At 43.1% G+C, this 16,919-nt stretch overlaps 1 protein-coding gene across 1 annotated transcript in view; it reads left to right on the forward strand.

The window, feature by feature from the left end:
• SNRNP48 (small nuclear ribonucleoprotein U11/U12 subunit 48) overlaps positions 1 to 13,268 on the forward strand; it is a 55,940-nt gene extending 42,672 nt beyond the window's left edge. Inside the window, exon 10 of the mRNA XM_039254414.1 lies at positions 12,361 to 13,268. The gene's annotated coding sequence lies outside the window, so the exon portion shown is untranslated. The remainder of the gene's footprint in view (positions 1 to 12,360) is intronic.
• The last annotated feature ends 3,651 nt before the right edge of the window (positions 13,269 to 16,919 follow it).

The raw sequence follows: 16,919 nt of genomic DNA on the forward strand, positions 1-16,919 counted from the left end.
GTGTGTGTGTGTGTGTTTAAAAATAAGTAACAGTGTCATCCAGCTTTTATTTTGACAACTTTCTGGGTGTCCTTTCTAGTTGTCCATGTAGCATATTCCTATAACCCCAGTGCTTCGGTGGGGCCAGCCTCGTGGATGTTACATCGAGCCCCATGTTCAGGAAGAGAACCTGTACTTGGGGTTCAATACTCTGCCATTGTCATTCTGAAATTCTTAATAGCTTTTATCATTGAATTTGTGTCTTGTTAGGTGGGACACTGGCGTATGAACTGGGGCTTAGAGCCCTGGTTCATCTCTCTCACCTCCCACCCCCCTGGGACAGCCCCCCATACCCAACCCTGGCCCCATGAGAACTTGGGCGCATTCACCTCAGTGTTCCTATGGGGTCAACAGTTGACCTGTGACCATCCTCATTCCTGAAAACAAATAAAACCCATTATGACAGGTCAAGAAAGAGATCATGAAAGACAGGAAAAAAATCTTACTGGTTTGCCTGCTTTTTGAACAGGGCTCTGCATTTTTATTTTTCCCAGGGCTCTGCAGATTATGTAGCTGCTCTGTTCTTATGACTCAGAGCCTAGTGGTTTTATTGAATATAAGGAACTATTTGTCCAAATTAGAGTATGTTGTAGCACATAAAAAGGGAGATAAATCACACTTGTCTTTGCTCTTTTATTTCCATTCCCAGTATTAGCATTTTAAAATAATCACTCTTTTGATTTACTAACATTCTTTAATATTTATTTGGCAGTGAATCAAGGCATTCGTTTGGGAATTAAAGACTAACATCATCAAAAGCTATGAATTTTCCTTTTGGTACAGAGTTTAGCCATATTACAGATACTTAATACATGTTTCTTTTTATGGTCTTTCCATTTAATAATGATCAAGTGTTACACGACTTTACTGTTTTGAGGAAAAAATGCAGAGAGGTTTTTTTAAAAAGTTACTTTTGATTAAATGAACTACGCATAACTTGAAGGGCAACTGTTTTTTAATAACAACTTTGATATATTAGAGATCAAACTAAGTGCCCAAAGCAGGAGCATAGCACATTTACATATTCATATATTAAGCCCTCAGAATCTCATTGTCACACAGCCTCTCAGGAGATTCTGATGAAAAGGCCTGATAGTTGTTCAGTAGCCAGCCTTGGAGAACCACTGCCCCGGGGTGTCTGGGTGGCTCAGTCAGTTAAGCATCTGACTTCGGCTCAGGTCATGATCTCACGGTTCGTGGGTTCGAGCCCCGTGTCAGGCTCTGTGCTGACAGCTAGCTCAGAGCCTGGAGCCTGTTTCGGATTCTGTATCTCCCTCTCTTTCTGACCCTCCCCTGTTCACGCTGTCTCTCTCACTCTCTCTCAGAAATAAATAAAACAGTAAAAAAAAAAAGAGAGAGAGAGAGAATCACTGCCGGATCCATTGATCCGTTGGCTTAAAGGGACCAGGTTTTAATACAGTTCATCCTTCTTCAAGGGTCTTAAAAATTGTGATCTTTGAGGGGCACCTGGATGGCTCAGGCAGTGAAGCATGCGACTCTTGATCTCAGGATTGTGAGTTTGAGCTCCACATAGAGTGTGGAGATTACTTAAAAAAATAAAATCTTCAGGGGAGCCCAGGTGGCTCAGTTGGTTAAGCGTCCGACTTTGGCTCAAGTCATTATCTCATGGATCGGCTCAAGTCATTATCTCATGAATCGTGAACTTGAGCCCCGTGTCAGGCTCAGTGCTGACAGCTCAGAGTCTGGAGCGTGTTTCAGATTCTGTGTCTCCCTCTCTCTCTGCCCCTTCCCTGCTCATGCTCTGTCTCTCTCTGTCTCTCAAAAATGAATAAACGTTTAAAAAATAAAATAAATAAATAAAATCTTTAAAAAATTTGTGATCTTTGAAGCAATTGTTTGATTAGAGGTTGGGGGAAAAGGGAGAAAGAATTGTCTAGGAAAAAAAAATTGTTTCAGTTATTCCTTAGAGGAGAAGGGATGTATCACAAGTAGAGATTTCTCTTGATAAAAGACCCAGATGGATAAACAAACACATGTTTAGATGAGTTAATTTTTAAATAATTTGAATTTGGGGGTGCCTGGGTGGCTCAGTTGGTTAAGCCTCCAACTTTGGCTCAGGTCATGATCTCGTGGTCCGTGAGTTCAAGCCCTACATCGGGCTCTGTGCTGACAGCTCAGAGGCTGGAGCTGCTTTGGATTTTGTGTTTCCCTCTCTCTCTCTGCCCCTCCCCACTTGTGCTCTGTCTCTCAAAAGTAAATAAACATTAATAAACTTTTTAAAATAATTTTGAGCTTTACTTTCATGTTAGAAGCTCATATTTTTCTCTATTCATTGGTTTTCCAGGAAGAAGGGAACGATTTATGAGGATTCTTGATTATTAGACAACTGGGCAATGATTCTCGATTATGGGGCAATTGGACAATGCTTTTTCATTATTAGACAGTTCAAGAATTTAGTAATCTATTTGTGGTTGACATACATTTCCTGCCTCTACTCCCATAGCCCACTTCACCCCTGTCAACATTTCCATCATAAGCAGTGGCAAAGGATTAGAAATTAAATACGAGCACATTCAGTGTTTCCATGCTTAGCTTAGGGTATAATTTCAGGATGCACTTAATATAATCAGTGTCTTTGTGGTGGTTAATGCTCTCTGGCTTTAAAATGAAATGCAAAGCAAAACTCATAATCAGATAGCTGTCAATCACACTCCAGAGAGAGTTTGCATAAATGTATGTATTCCCTCTGCTGGGTCTTGAAATTTTGGAACATATCCCTCATCATAAAATGAAAGAATTTGCTTACCTTCTAGGAATTGGGCTTCAGAATGCAGATGATGGTGTAGAAATGGGTTCTGATAGCATAGCAATCATACTACCCTTGCTTAGGCTGCCTCTAAGCCTGCTCTGGTCATTCTGTGGTATCTAGGGGGAACTGGTTTCTTGTCTCTGTCATCTCTCTGCTTCTGTGAAAGGACCAGGATAGTGGTCAGGGACAGACTTGGCTGCTGGAGCATCAGGAAGTAGAAGCCAGTTAGGGCCGATACCAGTTGTGACCAGGAGCAGCTTACCTTTGGCTGTAGGGTAGGTTCGCAGGGACTGGATTGGAGGCATTGGGCCTCTCCAAAAATGTATATTAGCCACATGGCATTAAGAGAGATTGTGGTTTTCTATAAAGTGTGCAGGCCAAACAGAAGATTAGGATTTGATTCCAATTCTTTTACCAACTAGCTTGGCTTTAGGCAAGTGCTATGACTTCTATGAGTCCTACTTTTCCTTATCTGTTAAAAAGGGGAATTTCTAAGATCCTTTCTGATGATATTAGGTTAGTTCTATAATCCTGTTAGGAAAACGGTCATTATCATCACTGATCAGAAATTCTGTAGGGTTAACAGAGCATGAAAAGAAAGATAGAAAATATGATTTGTCTGTATGGTCTAATAAAGAATACATCTGGTTTTTGTCCCTGCGTCCTGGCACAGAGCTTCAAAACCCTGGGAATTTCCTGAGTGACAGGAGTGTCTTTGTTATGCTAAGGAGACAGTTCCAGGCGAGTCCCAAGATAGCTTCAGTATACAATCTGGTCACCAGAAAAACCAGCCCAAATGTTTATAGCAGCGCTTTCAACAACAGCCAAATTATGGAAAAAACCTAAATGTCCATCAACTGATGAGTGGATAAATACGATGTGGTTTATATATACAATGGAGTACTACTTGGCAATGAGAAAGAATGAAATCTGGACATTTGCAGCAACATGGATGGAACTGGATGGTATTATGCTAAGTGAAGTAAGTCAGTCAGAGAAGGACAGATATCATATGTTTTCACTGATAATGTGGATCTTGAGAAACTTAACAGAAGACCATGGAGGAATGGAAGGGGGAAAAATAGTTACAGAGAGGGAGTGAGGCAAACCATGAGAGATTCTTATCTCAGAGAACAAACTGAGGGTTGATGGGGGGTGAGTGTGGGGGAAAGTGGGTAATGGGCATTGAGGAGGGCACTTGTTGGGATGAGCACTGGGTATTGTATATAAGCCAATTTGACAATAAATTATATTAAAAAAAAAAAAAGAAAAGAAAGAGTTGGAACTTTGGGCCAGCCCATCCTCCACTGGATGGGAAGGGAACTGAAGATTGAGCTCAGTCATGTGGCCAATGATTTAATCAGTCATGTGTAATAATAAAGCCCCGATAAAAACTCTAGACATTGAGATTCAGTAAAGCTTCCCAGTTGGTGAACACGTTGGTGTCCCGGGAGGGTGGCGTGGCTAGATTCCATGAGGAGAAGGCATAGAAGTTCTGTGCCCTGTCCTGTCTTCCCCGTCTTCCTTCCCCCAGATCTTGCCTTATGTGTCCCTTCATTTGGCTGTTTTTGAGTCATACTAAGCTGTAATCAGACGTGCATGTGGCCTGGAACCCCACTGTGGCTGGCATCTGAAGTGAGGGCAGTCTTGTGGAGGATGGAGCCTCTAAGCCTATGTTAGTGTGATATTAACTCCAGGTAGTTAGTATCAAAATTGTGTTGCAAAACACCCACTTGGTGCTGGAGAGTTAGTGTCAGTTTGCCTAGAATTAATATGAATTACAATATTTTATATGGACTTTCCACCTTTATGCTTTATTTCAGTAGAACCAAATAATGATTGTGTTTGTAATTGAATATGAGAATTTATATATTTAATATAAAATTACTTGATTAGAAGTAATTAGACTCTTCATGGATACCCAGCCTTTAGTTTATGTTCATTTATTTTGGTCATCTGCTTATACAGTATGTTCATGACTTAGAAAAGAATAAGCAAATAAAACTGAGGGAGTGCTTAAAAAAAATTTTTTTTTTTTGCTTAAAAAAATAATGCATTAAGTCATCAGGTATAAGTGCAACATTATTTAAAAAAATTTTTTAATGTTTTATTTATTTCTGAGAGAGAGAGAGACAGCATGAACAGGGGAGGGTCAGAGAGAGAGGGAGACACAGAATCAGAAACAGGCTCCAGGCTGTGAGCAAGCTGTCAGCACAGAGCCCGATGTGGGGCTCAAACCCATAAACAGTGAGATCATGACCTGAGCTGAAGTCGGATGCTTAACCGACTGAGTCACTGAGGTGCCCCAAAATGCAACATTATTAACTGATAATTCAGATGGTAGATGTAGAACTAGAAGATAGAAATGTTCGGGGAAAGAGTCCAGGTTCTGATGATTTGAGAAAGGAAGTGTCGGTGATAGAGACTAGATGTGTTCATAACGCTCGAGTTTCCTCTACTTCCTGGGCACGTGAGAAGACTTCCCAGATCTTTAGTGGTTATAGGGCCATATGACTAGTTTTGGCCAATGGGTTGTGAGCAGAGGGAACAAGTGTCACTTCCAGTCAGCAGGCACTTAATGAGCAGGTGTGAATGTTCCACATCACATCAGACTCTGAAGCGATGGCATCATGAGTTGGTAGGTCCTCTGTCAGCCCAGATTGCTGAGGGATGGCAGCACACGGGGTGTGCAAATGAGGAAGAAATAAAGCTTGTTACATAAAGCTACTAACAGTTCAGGATTAATTCGTTACTATTGCACATCCTAGGTTATCCTAACTAATGTAGTGGCTTTGGGTACATATTTTTTTAGTGTGGCTCTAAATACCTGTCCTGGGTTGGGCTCTTGAATGAATCCTGAGGTTCTTGGTGGAAGATCTGAGCTGATATAAAAGAAAAGAGGCAAATCTTATGACCTGTGCATGTTAGAAACAAGGAGCACTACATAGGCAGGGTTACATGTTGGTTTTTCACACAGCAACCAGATATTTGAACTGCAAGGACCCTTAGGAATCATTCAGCTCACTAGCAGACATCACTGGTTGCGTTCCTAAATCCGTTCCTTGCCCTTTCTTGCTTCCAGAGCCCATGTGCTCAGGGAAGGGACTCCCTGGGCTCCCTGGTCTAAGCTAGTCATGTGACCTAACACCTGCCCCTGTTCCTCCCAGAGTGATTGATTTAGGAGTGGCCATGTGACTCTGTTCTGGCTAATGTTACATTAGAGGGCATTTCCCAGGGGCCTCCTGGGGAAAGCTTTTCTTGCTCTTAAAAAGCGGTATCCTAGAAAAAAATATTCACTTTTATACCTCAGCACATGGCTGTATGAAGCATGATGCTTGGAACATAAGATGAACCCACATACGGAAGGCAGTAGTGTGGTGAGAGCTTTGGTTCTTGGTGACACTGTTGAGATTCTGAATGAACCAATCCTGGAAGAGCCCCACATCCGGACTTCTCAGTAATTGAGATGGTATTGTTGGTGTTAAGTCTTTGTCACTTTTGTCTTGATTTGTAGTCATTTAAAAACCCTCTCAACTCCCATGTTCCCGTGACATTTGTTCCTCCGAGGTGTGTGAAATCCACACCCCTAAAGCTAAGGCTCCAGGATACAGGGGCCTCTTTCCCCTCACAACACCTTCAGCCAGTGGTTTGAATTCCACTCAGAAGTGACTCCTCTTCCACGACCTCTCTGTTCTCAGAGATGATACTGCCCATGGGAGGGACAGGGGCTCTCCACCCTCCGTCCTTGCAGGCTCACTCCCAGAGGGCCTCCGAGGGCTTGAGGCCTCATCCCAGCTTCATCTTCTTCCTGAGTGAGCATCTGACACGTGCTAGGAGAAAACTGTCATGTGCCTATCTCAGATGACGTCATGACAATCTGGAACTACAAGCAGACACTGTCATGCCTAACACAGCTTATCGGGGTTGATTTTCTGCACATGTATTTATCTATTTGCGCATAGTTATTACCCAGGTCAATCTTGTCCTGGTAAGTGAGGCACTTAGGTTCCTCCAGAAGGACTACTTTGATAAAGAGCGAGGGAGAGTAATAAAAAAGGCATTGATTTTCTCTCTTGAGACAATAATCCCAAAGATTCTTGGTCTCTTGAGGATTGGAGTCATGGTGGTGGCTATAGAAGTGAGGCACAAGAGGAAGTCTGGTCTGTCCCTTACACCCCTCTTTTTATGTGCCCCCCATTATCTCCACACTCACCCCCCTCATCTTCACACTCACCCCCACTGTCTCCACACTCACCTCCTCCACACTCATCTCCATTATCTCCACACTCACCTTCATTATCTCCACACTCGTCTCCTCTATCTCCACACTCACCCTCACAATCTCCACACTCACATCCTCTACACTCATCTCCATTATGTCCACACTCACCCCATTATCTCCAGATTCCCCCAGTATCTCCACATTCATGCCCATTATCTCCACATTCCCATTATCTCCACAGTCACCCCCACTGTCTCCACACTCACCCCACACACACACACTCCCTCTTATCTCCACATTCACCTCCATTATCTCCACACTCCCAGCCCTATCTCCACACCCACCCCCCATACCTCCACACTCCTGCACCCCCACATCTCCTTACTGAGAATTCTGGAATTGCCAATCCTCCAATATGAGCCTAAGAGACATCTTACAGACTGACTCTTCCTGCAAATTTAAAAATGCAAGAGGTTGTGGTAACTTTGATAACTTCAACTTTTTCTATTTACAAGCCATCTTCTTCCTGCTTTCCTAGAATTATTAAGCAGTTTTTGAGGCAGCCTCCACTTTCACTGCAAGTTGCCTCCTGGCTGAGGGCTGTTGCAGTTTGTACTCTGCCTTTATGTCTTACAGTTACTGAGGTTATTCCTATAAATTGGAATAGGCTCCACCTATGTAATTGCTTGGTTTCTAATATTTACTACACACATTAATCTCGAGTAATGTGTGTATTAAATATTAAATGTTTTACCCTTACTTTCCAGGTTCATCTTCCTACCTAGTACGAGGGCACCATGTCAGAGTCTGTGTCTGTGTGTGTGTGTGTGTGTGTGTGTGTGTGTGTGTGTGAATCTATACACACATGCACACTCACACACACTACTGTGGCAGATTTATTAAAATCTTACAGATAGGAGTTCAGATTGGATTCCTGACATGGTGCCAGCCCATCATGACGAGGGAGCAGACACTGCTGTTCTTCCTCTGACGACTGAGACTCTCACTTCTCTCCTTCTGCCGCTAGTCCTTTCCCTAAAACATTTTCGTACCCACCATTCTCTGTATTCGGAACGTGTTGTATGTGACCAGAGGAAAATGATTCTTCGATCTCCTTCTGAATCTGGCTAAATAAAAATGTCTATCATGGAACATCTCCAGTACTGAAATACGACTCACCCCATAAGGGTCTTCTCAAGTGATTCCTGACCTTTCTGGCCAGAGCCATTTCCTGGTGGCATCATGTTGCAGGATACTCGTCACAAATCAAAATGATCTCTGAACAGGTCTTCACCCTCACGCTCAATACCTCTTTGTTGAATGATGGCAGGGGTGTCTCCCCACTGGACAGATTCAGTGCCTGGGTTGTTTCTTGCTCCTTGATGATGCTCGGTTCAGATTTCTGCAAGAGTGAGTGACTGTTCACATGGCACCTGCTGATGTTCTGAGCCCCAGAATGAGGGAGGCGTCCCTGTTTGTGCCCCAAGGAGGTTGAGGATGTGAGAGGTGACGCAGATACCAAGTGAGGGAACCAAACTTGCGGGTGAGCCCTCTTTGCATGATTTCTCAAAATTTTATTCTTGCACTGGTTTCATTACTCCACAGAAGTACTCACTCGTGCAAACTCCTCCTTCTTATTGCCTAATACAAACCGAGTTTTACATTACACAAACACAGTTTCCAAATATTGTAGGAAAAGTGAGAAATAGAAACAAGCCAGAAAAAAAAGTCATGTGTAGGCTAATTCTACGTCTCAGAGATTCTACTGCTATGTAAGGTGTGGTCTTCGTCACGCCCTCCCTCCCTCGTTCAGCACACACACTGAGCACCCGCTGCGTCTGTGCCTTGTTCCGCACACATTCCAGGGACATGGCAGTGAACCAGACAAGGTCTCTGCTCTCATAGAACTCACAGTCCACAGGGAGCAGTGAACAGATTGGACAAAGCAAACTTTCAGGGATGCCACACTCTTGTGCAATCAGCATGCATGCTGTGATAGTGAGGGGCTGGGTAACAGCTGTGGTCGGGAAGTGGGAAGGCCTCCCCCAGGAGGGGACATTTGAGCCGTGACCTGACTGACAGGGGGCTGCTAGCTATGTGCGGATGAAGAGCGGACACGCATTCCAGGCAGACACCCCCCACGGCAGGGACAAGGCTGATGTAGCAGGAGCTCACGAGCAAGGGGGAAAGAGGCTGGTGGTGAAGGCTGAGCAGTCCTGAGGGGGTAGACCTCGAAAGGCAGACCATGACCTTACAGGCTCTGGTCCTGGGTTGGGAATGGATTTAGATATCTGAAACATTCTGGTCTCTGAATGGAGAATGAATGTGGGCCAGAGAGAGATCAGAGAAAATCAAGAGGGGATTGCATTAGCCCAGGTGAGAAAGCAAGGACCACCGTTCTTCTGGTGTTTTACTGAAAAAATGGACATACTTTTATTTATTCTTTTATTTTTCATTAACATTTTTTAATGTTTATTGATATCTGAGAGAGAGAGAGAGAGAGAGAGAACACGTGTGCGTGATCCAGGAAGGGGCAGAGAGAGAGGGAGACACAGAATCCGAAATAGGCTCCAGGCCCTAAGCTGTCAGCACAGATCCCAGCAAGGGTCTCGAACCCACAAACTGTGAGATCATGACCTGAGCTGAAGTCAGATGCTTAACTGACTAAGCCACGGAGGAGCCGCAAAAGTGACATACTTTTATAAGACATATTTGTATAGATTTAATATATTTTTGAATGAACTCATGCTGTTTGTATAACCTCTAATCCACCACTAAACTTACTATTCATATTATGAACACATTTCTTTTTCATTTGATGTTCTTTGCGATGACAAAGAGAAGCTGTATGCTGAACTCTCGAGGTCCCATGAGACTAATAGGCCAAGAAAAGAACGAATAGATTTAAAGTAGATTCTCAATAACAGTCATCAAAATGGTAATAATAGTTACCATTTGCTAAGTGAAAACTATGTGTCCGGCTCTGTTCTGGCGGGTGCTTTACCTGTACTAACTCAGCCGGTCCTCAGCTGTCCTAATCTCTATGAGGAAGGCACTCTTATTCTCATTCTTTTTTTTTTTTAATTTTTAAAATCTTTATTAATTTCTGAGAGAGATAGAGACAAAGTACAAACAAGGGAGAGGTATAGAGAGAGGGGACCCGGACTCTGAAGCAGATGACAGGTTCTGAGCTATCAGCACAGAGCCCGATGCAGGGCTCAAACTCACAAAAGCAAGTTCATTACCTGAGCCGAAGTCGGATGCTTAACCAACTGAGCCACCCAGGCGCCCCTGTTCTCATTCTTGTTTTATTGATGAGAACAAGAAAGCACAGAACAGTAAGTAAGTCTACGTGAGGTATTTATCTTATCAATCTGTTGATCCAAGATGAAATTTTATTTCTTTTTTAAAAAAGCACAACAGCCGGAAGCGAAAGCAACCCAAGCTTCTATGGACAGATACGTGGATACAGACAATGTGGTCAGATAAATGGATACAGAAAATGTGGTCTATACATGCAACAGAATATTATTCAGCTGAGAAAAGGAAGGAAGTTCTGACACATGTTACAACATGCATGAAACTTGAGAACATTTTGTTCAGTGAAATAAGCCAGTCACAAAAGGATTGACACTGTATGGCTCCACTTATAAGAGGTCCCTAAGGAGTCAAATCCACAGAGACAGAAAGTAGAAAGCCGTTGCCCAGGGCTGGGGGGCAGGGGGCAGAGGAGATGGAGAGTCAGTGTTGAATGGATGCAGAGTGTCAGTCTGGGGAGATGAAAACGTCCTGGTGGCGGTGATGACTGCATAGCAATGAGAATGTACCTGATCCCGCTGAGCTACATATAAAAATGGTTAAAATGCTTAATGTTAAGTTATGAATATTTAGCCACCAAAAAAAAATGCACACTTCTTTCTCCAAAGGAGTTCCTGGCATTTTCAGTCTGAAGCCTTCAAATTGAAACATTACCAAACCTTATTAAGAGTGAAACAAATTTGTTTGGCTTAAAGGAGTCTCCTCAATCCTTCCAGCATTACTTGGAATACCCTCAGACTAAATATTCTCTCAGCTTGGAAATGTTTATCTATAAAAGGAAATGTTTTCAGAGGGCGCAGTTTAAGATTAGGAGTGAAAATGAAACCTTTTCCAAACAGAACGATGTCGTTTGTTACTGTGAATGAAGTGGCAGATACAGGCACTTTTAAAAGGCGAAAGAATTATACGATCTGAAGAGAAACCAGAGCATGATACAGGCACTTTAAAAGTGCCTATTTCAGGGGTGCCTGGGTGGCTTAGTAGGTTAAGCGTCCGACTTTCGCTTAGGTCATGATCTCGCGGTTCGTGGGTTCGAGCCCCCCGTCGGGCTCTGTGCTGACTGCCAGCTCAGAGCCTGGAGCCTGTTTCGGTCTGTGACTCCCTCTCTCTCTGACCCTCCCCTGCTCACGCGGTCTCTCTCTCTTTCTCCTAGAAATAAATAAAACATTTAAAAAAAAAGTGCCTATTTCAAGCATTATGCTGTTCTTGTGTGAGGCTACACAGTCCCACTTGTCCTAGAATGTGAATTTGGAGCTGTGGGAACGCAGGGTGCCTGTAGCGGACACGGTTGGTGGCTGACCTACATCTCCCCGGCCTATCCCTGGGGTTGCCTGCGGGCCATCCGTGTACACATCCGTGGCCTTTGTTTTTGCATTTGGTGGCCCCTGGTGAGTGCTTTGCCTGGGGCAGACGGGCCAGAGGGCCAGAGAGTTAAATGCTCCCAGCAAGCACGGGACCGCAGGTGGTGGATAGAGACCCCAGCCCCTCCCTCTCAGGGGTCCGTTCTGAGATGTGCTCTGCTCGGAGAAATTGAACCCAGTCACCTACAGTGGAAATGCATCGATACACGTGTACCCAGAGTGAATTTTTTTCTTCCCTCATGGTGCTTCCTGGGGTTTCCTCCCAAAAGCAACTACTCAGATCCATATCCTCTGTATTTTTAATAAATGTTTCTATTGTGGTAAAATATGCATAACATTAAATTAAACATTTTTACCATTTTTAAGTGGACAGTTTTGTGGCACTAAGCTTATTCGTATCATGTGGCGTCACCACCTGAAATGCTGTCCGCATTAAACACTAACTCCCCATTCTCCCTCCCCAGACCCCGGCCCCTGGCAACCCCACTTCTACTTTCTCTTTCCATGAAGTTGACCGCTCTGGGTACCACATCTAAGTGGAATCATACCATATTTGTCCTTTTGTAACTGTCTTATTTCACTAAGCATCATGTCCTCAAGTTTCATCCATGTTGCAGCAGTGTATGACAAGATTTTCCTTCCTCTTTAAGGATGAAGAATATTCCAGTGTATGTGGGCATCACCTTTTATTCATCCATCCATCATCTAGGGACACTTGGGTTGCTTTGGATCCACACTCTTATTTCAAGGTCTGCTTTGGAGAGAAACTAAGATGTTTTGAATTCTGACCAGGAGGGAATGTGACAGTCACTGATAATTGGAATCAGCTAGTTAAATGGAAGGATCCCAGAAGTCCTTGTGAGGTAGATCCCTCATCTCAGCCTGAAAAAGGCATCTACACTGTCAATATGTGGACTGTGGGAGCAGAAGGTAAGGAACACAGGTGATGTACAGAGAAAAACGAGTTTGCTCTTAAATATTGGACCCATTGTGTATGACCTTGCAGTGAGCCCAGTATTTAAGCAAGATTATGTGTTAAGTTCTGTTAAATGTCAGATGGCTTCTGGATATTTGACTTGAGTCCTGAGCTATGGAAGAAGTGTATATGCGAAGGTCACAGATTAAAAGAATGTAATACCAAGCAGATTTATCCAGTCAGTGTTGTTATCTTTCACAATATCTACGATACACTTCTACAAGTGGTTCTCACGGGTTTGGACCAGTTCACCGGCATGCCCTTCATCATGGTGTCCCGTGCTTCACCAATGAGGAGACCACCCTTATAATTCATATGGAGGAAATACATGACACGGGACATCCTGACGGTGGTGTCTGCCTGCACTAAGAACTAGCTGCAGAAGCAGAACCATGTTCATGTACTTATCTGGTGAAAGTAGAAATTACCTTTGTGGAAAGCTGTGCTGGTTTTCTGCAAACATGTGCATATCCCAGAAGGGATCCTTTGTAGTGACTAGGGATACACTGTGTGCATGGATTCTCTCTTTTCTATCTTACAAGGAACTTGTTTAGAGTCATGAGTACTTGTGTTCCTGTGCTAGAACCTGAAATAAAACCTCTCTTTGGAAAATTTTTTTCCAGAAAATGTATTTTGTTGCAAATGGACAGTTTGCACTCACATGCCTCATTTTATTGTTTTTTTCTATATACCTCATCTTTTATTTACTTATTAAAAAAATTTTAATGTTTTTATTTATGTTTAAGAGAGAGAGAGACAGACAGACAGAGTACGATTTGGAGAACAGAAGAGAGGGAGACACAGAATCTGAAGCAGGCTCCAGGCTCTGAGCTGTCAGCACAGAGCCCAATGCAGGGCTCGAACTAATGAACAGTGAGATCATGACCTGAGCCAAAGTCAGACGATCAACAAACTGAGTCGCCCAGGTGCCCCTATATACCTCATTTTAAACTATTATGTCTATACTGTCTTCCAAATCAGAGATTTACAACCTTAAAAAAAAAAGTGTTTTAAAACTATTGTCTCCAGGGCAGCTGGGTGGCTCAATAGCTTGGGCATCTGACTCTGCCTCAGGTCATGATCTCACAGTTCATGGGTTCGAGACGCTCATTGGGCTCTGTGCTGACAGCTCAGAGCCTGGAGCCTGCTTCCGTTCTCTCTCTCTCTCTCTCTCTCTCTCTCTCTCTCTCTCTCTCTCCTCCTCCCCCACTTATGCTCTGTCTCTCTCTGTCTCTCGAAAATAAATAAATATTTAAAAAAAAAATTTATTGGCTCTGCCCTGGAAATGCCAGTCCCTGTGTGCAAGTGGGTGTGAAGGAGGTTACTTGCTACATCAAAAACTAGGAAATGGGAGGAAAAGCTACAGTATCAGAAAGAGGATTCCCTCTACAGGTCCTCATACTGGGGAATTCTATGTGGTATTGGATACGACCTGAAATAAAGCAAACTCTAGTAGAACCAGAACTGTCTACCTTCAAAGCTGAACTATTTTTTACTTTTTTAAAACTAAATTTAAAAAAACCATTTCTTTTCCAGCTTTATTGGGATACAGTTGACGTATAACGTTGTGTAAGTTGATACATTTCTCTTTTGCAAAATGATTACCACCATAGCATTAGCTCCATCCCTTTACATAATGACCATTTCTTTCCTGTGCTGAAAATATTTGAGATTTACTCTTAGCAACTTTCAGGTATTATAATACAGTGGAAGTGTACTGTAATACAGCATTATATACAGTATTATACAATATTATAATAATCGCCATGCTGTCCATTAGATCCCCGAGAACATTAATCTTATAACTGGATGCTTGTCCCCTTTGACCAATATCTCCCCGTCTCCCCTCCCCCTAGCCTCTGCTACACTCCACTCTACTCTGTTTCTCTATGTAAAGCCAAACTGTTTCCCTACTAATTGTACATTATCTTTTGCTTGACCTTATTTTATATACATATATACTATATAATTATATATATACTATATAATAATATATACTATATAATTCTATGGTATATTATATATTGATATATATTTTGGTATTATCATCTTTTAAGGATTTCTTACCAGCCTGCCTCACCTATGCTAAGAATAAGCAAGGGCCTGGGTGATCCAAGAGCAGCAGGAGCCCAGGTGGTGGAGGCAGGGGCACTTGGCAGGAGAAATCTCCAAGGGGTTGGAGCGGCTCTGTCACCTGACCCATGGTATCTCCCTTTCAGGACTTCCTGGGTTATTAGGACAACAGTGGGACCAGCCGTATGATCTGGTAAAAGCAACTGTTAAAAACAGTGGGCATCAGGGGCGCCTGGGTGGCTCAGTTGGTTAAGCATCCGACTCTTGATTTCAGCTCAGGTCATGATCTGGCGGTTCATGAGTTCGAACCCTGCATCAGGCTCTGCACTGGCAGTGTGGAGTCCTGCTTGGGATTCCCTCTCTCTCTCCTAGCCCCTCCCCTGCTCTCACTCTCTCTCAAAATAAACTTTCAAAAAAAAATTAAACCACACACACATGCACACATACACACACACACACAGTGAGCTTCAGCTGAATTAATTATGACTGCTTCTTCCATGCTCCAGCATCCTGCCGGGTTGGAGAGCCACAGATCACAAGAGCCTTGGGGGACGATTGGATCATGGTACCTATGGACTGTGAGGTAGCCAACCAATGTTAGGACTGCAACTCTTCATCCACTGGTCCAGCATCGAATGAAATGGGGATCACCTATTTTAAAAACATATTTTCAAGAAATCTCCATCCAGGTCTGCTCTCCCACCCAGAGTGCTCTACATAGTTGACTGATAAAACGGTCGTTAAATTAACTACAAAGAGTAGTGCTTGGCTGTGTTGACAATACTGAGATCAGTTTGTGGCAAGAGTCATCAGTCTTTGGGTCCCAGTTATTTAGGAGCGGGGAAGGGAGCGGCAAAGCCTCAGGAAGCTGGGCTCTTCTCTGCCTTCTGACTTATCTTCCTCAGCCCAGAGCCTCCACGATTGCTGCGCCATGGGCGACAGTGAAAGATGACCCAAATATGGCAAATAAAAGTCAGCAGATTTTACCTGGAGAGGTACAAACCTTCAAAGACTTTTCATTTGATAAAAACTTTCCCATGTAAAATGGGGTCTTGGATACCTAGGGAATGCTCAGATTTTATGCTAGAGAGTATAAAAAGGAAGTAGAAAATAAGAATTCCATTTCAGTAAAGATGATCACATTGATTTCATGACTAAGGAAATTGAATTATCTGGTTGTAAATCCGTGGGGGGTGTTGTGCTCTTTAAAAAGATTGGGTGCCTTAGAAGAGAATTTCTATTACCTTTTAAGGGCACTTAATACTAAAAGGAAGTAAAATGGAAGACCGCTGTTGGAACACTACCTATTCAGATGGAACTAGTCATTTAGAATGATGTTTGCTCTCATGAGGACCATCAGAGTGACTGTGCTGTGCTGGTGATCCCTACTGGCAGGAGAGCTCCTTTCTTCCAGCCTCTTCAATTCCTGTGGCTGCGTAAATGCACATCCAACTTGCTGGGAATAATCAGTGCATGCACCAGGGTCAAAGAGTGGAGGAGAGAATGAAACACAAAAAGGGGCAAGGGGTAAAGAGTGGCATTTATTATTTATCAGGCTCCAGGGAACTCATTTGAAATAACAATCCCCACCATCACACGGCTTTTATGAAAGGGATCTTGGAAGGCCGGCCATCACCTCCCTAAAGCGTCCCTTACTTGGTGTTTTCCATTTGCCTCAGAGTCATGTACATATGTACAGGGGGAATGTTTTCTGTCTTCTTGGAACATTAGGGATAGTTGAGGTCATTGTGTGGTGAAGTACTGACTGGAGCTGGCAGTAAGAGGAAATTTGCTTTTTAAAAATGGAAAAGGAAACTCCATTATCTCAAGCAGCAAATATATTTGAGCAGCGCTGTTCTGCCTGGTGAATTTCTCCAGAAGCGAACAGTCCTGGGATCCATGTTGAAAGGCAAATGATGGTCCACAGTCAGGGTGATTCAAGGTCAGGATCAGGACTTGAGACTGCCCCAAGCTTGCTCCTGAAGAGCTTTCAAACATCTTTTCACATGAAAACCACTTTAACAAAATGCATTTTACTTTGCCTTAGTGTTACCCAATCTTTCATTAACTTCATAAGCACTTGCCTCTGCTCATAAGCATTCCATAGGACCTTAATTAGTACTCTACACTAGGGATGAAAAAATACTTTACCTGAGCAGT

This window comes from Hyaena hyaena, unplaced genomic scaffold (assembly GCF_003009895.1).
Source record: "Hyaena hyaena isolate Hyena2069 unplaced genomic scaffold, ASM300989v1 scaffold_481, whole genome shotgun sequence".
In the NCBI taxonomy this organism is placed as follows: Eukaryota; Metazoa; Chordata; class Mammalia; order Carnivora; family Hyaenidae; genus Hyaena; species Hyaena hyaena.